Below are 5006 nucleotides of genomic sequence, written 5' to 3'. Positions count from 1 at the left end.
CTGAGTTGTTTGCAATTGAAACTAAAAATCTATGTGTAAAACTGTTTTGTGGCCTAATGATAATTAGGCCTCAACTTCATTCTATAACGATCGCTGCCGACTTTCTACTATTCATCGTGTGTGTGTGTTTCTCATTGACACACACGGCACGCAACAAAATGTGAACCGCTAGCTTTGTAACGACTCCGTGGGAAGCCTCTCTCACAAGGAAGAGGTTTGTGAGTCAGTTTCAATGTCCAGCAAGAGGGCTGTGCATGCGAATCAAGATTCATTACACAAGTGTGAGCAATGACGTCATTGGGAGGCGACCCAATAAATCTGTCCTTGGTCAATTTTTCAACAGTACTGTCGTTTTTTACTCATCACCGAGTTGCCTGATTGTTGGTAAATCTAGCCTAAAATGAGTACTGGAAGCTGTACCTCAAATACAAATCTCTTGCTAAGTAACTGCTAGCTAACCCTTGACGCCATAGCACAATGCTGAGCATCCTGGCGAAGAGGCGTGTTTGCATAAGAGTGGCTGGTGACACCAGTACTAATGCGTCTTCGTGGTTTTTGGATTTGTACTTTTCATGTGTTATCTTAGCCCCATTTAATTTATAAGAACTTTGCTTTTTCTTTGTTCCTGATCGCATTTGGGCTGTCGGTCCTGAGCTTCACTGTGTGGCCCCAGTCCACACGAGTCCTGTTTCAGCATGTCATTCACAGGGCTTTTGATGGCCTTTCATGTTATTTTTAGACTGTAATATACTTTGCTATCACTTTGCTAATTATTGCTGATTGCCCCCTCAATGTTATTCCTTTATTTCTCCAGAAACAGGGTTTGGCCATATGCATGCAGTCCTTAGCATGGACGTGTCTATTCGTTAACACAGAGACCGACACATTCCACATCTTGTTTGCCTTTGAGCGGAGTAGCACACATTTGTGCCTGCCAATTCTTTGTGGCACTAATGTATTTATTGCTGGACATATATGTGTGCATGCGTCAAGTAGATTCCTTTTAGTTCTGAATTAAAATAGTGGATAGATAATTTAAAAAAATCTTTATACAATGTATGTGAATACTTACTTTGTTATACATATATACTGCTATTAATTGGCTGCATCAAATCCCTATTTGATTTGTTGTATTTGATAGAAATTTCTAATCCTCACCTGGCATATGAACACCACCCCAGCGCGCTGACATCAGTTCCTTTCTTTCCACGCCAACAGCCCGGATCCACAGAGCTAACTGATTTTTTTACCATCTTTTTTTACTTTTATGTTGACTATTTTTGAGCTATTACTTCAAGTGTGCTAGGGACGTGTCCCCTACAAAATCTACAGGGTTAAACGTTCCCGGAAATGTCACAGACAGATGTCTGTGCCTTTTTCCTGCTTGGGTTGTCACTGGTGCCTAGGGTCGGGCCACAACGCCATGACCTGCACTGAGTGCTCCTTGATGCACCCCAAGGTGTTATGCGAGTGAGAGATGAAGCTCCAGCTGTTATTAGTCCCAGTGCCATTCTCGGATCCGTTCCCACGAACGGTCATCTTTGCACGCTAAGAAGACTTCCTCTAAGTCCAAGAAGCATAAGAAAAGAAGTCAAAGTCGGCTTCACCGTCCAAACACCTTGCTTCTAGGCCTTGCTCCTGCACTCTAACTACACAGACGGCATCAGGGCTGCGCTCTGCACTACCTCGAGTTCCCCTGAGCCAGAGTGACACTTGCACAAGTTAAAAGGATTCTATAACGCCATCCTGCCATCTTTGGGCCATCTCTTGGAAGTCCCTGTGGGCTCGATGGAGCTGCGAGGTGCCCTGCCGGACTTACCGCTTGCAGGTCCGCCTACAGTACCAGACGGGCAATCTGGATCCACCCCTAGATCCACTCCGACGACAACATGGGAGCCTTCTTCCACCCCGCTCCTTCCCTCTCAATGATGAGCCTGTCATCATTCTTGACTCCAAGATGTCACCCCAGCGCCATTTGACATTGTTGTCAATGCCGTCCAAGCAATACCAAACCCTGGACTTCCCGCCACTAGATAAGTCTCTCCTTTCCTGAAGGGAGAGATAAAGAGGGAGGGTTTTGTCCCACGGAGAAGGACCCTTATTCATCTGAAAAATAAAATGAGAAGCTGGGTGACACCAATGATTTGAAAACTGCCCTAGATTCTGGCATGCTTTCCCCTCTGGGTTGGATATCAGAGGAAGTGCATCCTTTGGCACTGTGATGCGCAGGGTAGTGGAGGTCCTAGACCTACAGCTCCTGCAGCTGCTGTCAGTTGAGGTCAAGACCAACACTTGACTGAGGTGCCTTACCCAAGAGCGGGTTCAACTGAGACCTTCCTCACCTTTAATGAAGCCCTCACTGATGTTCTCCTGGGACCTGGGCCAAACCTTGCACAGGGGCTACTGTGCACCGCATGATTGCCCAACGCCATCATTCTGCTCCAGGGGACCCAGCCTTCCTTTCCCAGCACCCTTCCCCTGAGAACATGGTTGTTCAGGCCTCAACATCTAAGGTCAACCCAAATGCATTCCCTTCCACCCCTATGGACAAGGGAATCCAAGAGGTTGGACACATTTGGGAAGTGTGTTTTTTCTTCTACCAGCCTAGCCTCATGGTCGGTGAACACTGCATGCCTCTTGGGCAGTTACTTCCATGCACTGTGGGACTCGGTTGCACAGCTGCTTCCCATGCTTCTCGAGGAGGGCTGAACCATCCTCAACCAAGGCCTTGTGGATGGTAGGGATGCAGCAAAGTTCGCCATAAGGCACGGGCTGGACAGAACAGATTCCCAAGGTAGAGCCATGGCTTCTACGTTCGGACCTCATACAAATCCAATGAAAATGATCATACGCAGCGACTGGCATCTAATTGGTCAGTATACCAAACAAAGGGCTCCCACTGTTTGCCTTAAAAAAGAATCGTAACATTGGGCAACAAATTACCAGCTCAGCGAGACCCCCTAAAAAACCAGCTACGCTACGCACAATGCTAAACCTTCAGCCCATACAAGGCCACCACAAGTGTGGAACATGTTCGGTTTGCAGCTCTACGGTGGAAGGGACTTTATTTACCTATGGGCAAAGACATTGGCGCCACAATGAGTTTACAAATTTTAATTCTAAGAATGTGGTATACAATATCACATGTCCGTGTAAAAAGACCTACATTGGTAAAACAAGCCAAGAAGTACGGCAGCGCATTGTGCAACACCGTTCCCGCCTCAAGAACAACATCCTGACTGCTCCCTTGGTCGAATACTTTGTGTCTTTCAAACATACACACAACAATTTCAGCTGGACTGTTCTGTCTCTGATAAAGAGAAATAATCAAAGAGGAGGTGACCCTGAAGTCCTGTTGGCCCAGAGAGAGGCGTTCCTTATCATGAAATTTGATACAGCACTTCAGGGTTTAAATGAGCTCTCTGAAATCGCCAAACTTTGGTGAAAAGGTCCGCGGTTTAGAATCAAACTACATGGTCCACAATGCATTAGGACACGTGACCCTCGGGTTTCCCAGCCGGGTTATTTAGTTCGCTGTCTTCAAGACCTCCCCTTGCTGTCTGCTGAAATCAGTTCACGCTCTCTTCCGCTCCGTCTATTAACTAGAGGCAAGTTAAAGTGTGTTTTCACTTGTTGACTTTTGCCGATTAGTATTTCGGCCAGGTTTCACTGAGTCGGAGTAATAAGACGCTTCTGTTATTGTCAGCAGGGCCGGCGTCTTTACCTGTGTACATCGAGTCTGGAAAGGCTGCACTGACGGAATTCAGGGGTGCACAGACAGATAAAAGATAATAAGCGGTCTGACGCTGTTACGCGTGTGGCTTTCCTCGCGTATGCGTTTCAGTACTCTTAACAACACATTCAGATTTCAACTGTTTTACTTGTTCTTTCAGATTCAGAGCGTTCGCGGAGCCACATTTACAAAACAGACTGAAGGCCTGCTCCAATTACAACCCGCAAGGTAGGATAATGCATTGTCTTTACGAAGCGAGCACAGTGCAGCGGCTTCGACATTAGTGAAAGCTGACAGGGTGTTTTTAACTCTCTTGATTTTCTGTAGCCCGCACCATTTGAGGAATAGGAATACAGCCCTCCAGAATCAGCGGATCCATTGAACGCTGCATTCAGGTACATAAACACACATATTGGCACTGAATGTTCTCTGTAGTTTTCAACACGGTTGGGCAAGGCATCACATTACTGTATTTTGTGTTTTTGGTATTTGTAGAGTCCACGACCAGCTCCGAGTCCTGAGGAGAACCCCAAAACCACTAGGGGTTCGAAACGCGTTGACTCCTGAGTACGGGGGATTTTTGAGTGGTGTGCCACAAGGGAAATAGTTGAATTGTATTTCCCCATTGTAGGCAACACACCGATAGTATGTGTAACCCCATGTCTCACATATAGGCAAGACAATAGGCATCAGCCTGGTTATGAGACAGTGTCCTCCTAGTGCTTTATTCCATATTCAGGACTGGTCAAGTGTTTCATGTGTATATATGTATTTTTGGTGTATTATGTTTGCATTTAAATATCTCTTGTTGTTTTCCCTAAATTTGCTTTGATGTAAGTTTTGAGTTGAAGTGTGTGTCAAAATGAGTATTGTTTAACATCATGTACTTTAATCAAGTGTTGTCCATTCTAAGACAAGTACAACTGAGTTTGAATGTCTTTTATATGAAAATATTATAAATTAAGCTGCATAAAGCTTGTTCACTTTAGAAATGTTGGTCTAAGGTGCCCATCAAATTCATGGTGATCAGTCTTCCTGGACACTCCATTTGTTTTCAATTAGTATAGTGGTCCAGTCCAGGCATGTTAAGGACCCAAGCCTTGCTTGTTTATACTTCTACAGTGGCGCAGCATCATCATTCATGTTTGCGGTCCACTGGGTTCTTAGGGGATGTCCATGCATTCTTGATCGACGTGCCCTTCAACGGCTCCTGGTTATTTAGTGACAAAGCTGGCAGTGCTGGAGCGCTTTCGAGATTGCCAGATCACCACCA

General features: G+C 45.6%; 1 long non-coding RNA gene across 1 annotated transcript; it reads left to right on the top strand.

Moving 5' to 3' along the window:
* Positions 1-3562: 3562 nt before the first annotated feature.
* On the top strand, positions 3563-4698 carry LOC146855072 (uncharacterized). Its single transcript, XR_014980782.1, has 4 exons — positions 3563-3608; positions 3894-3961; positions 4061-4128; positions 4229-4698. It is a non-coding gene; the product is annotated as an uncharacterized LOC146855072 (long non-coding RNA).
* Positions 4699-5006: the final 308 nt, after the last annotated feature.

Source organism: Triturus cristatus, chromosome 4_1 (genome assembly GCF_964204655.1).
Source record: "Triturus cristatus chromosome 4_1, aTriCri1.1, whole genome shotgun sequence".
Taxonomy (NCBI): Eukaryota; Metazoa; Chordata; class Amphibia; order Caudata; family Salamandridae; genus Triturus; species Triturus cristatus.
The sequence above is the reverse complement of the archived record's forward strand: the minus strand, read 5'-3'. Positions and strand labels throughout refer to the sequence as shown.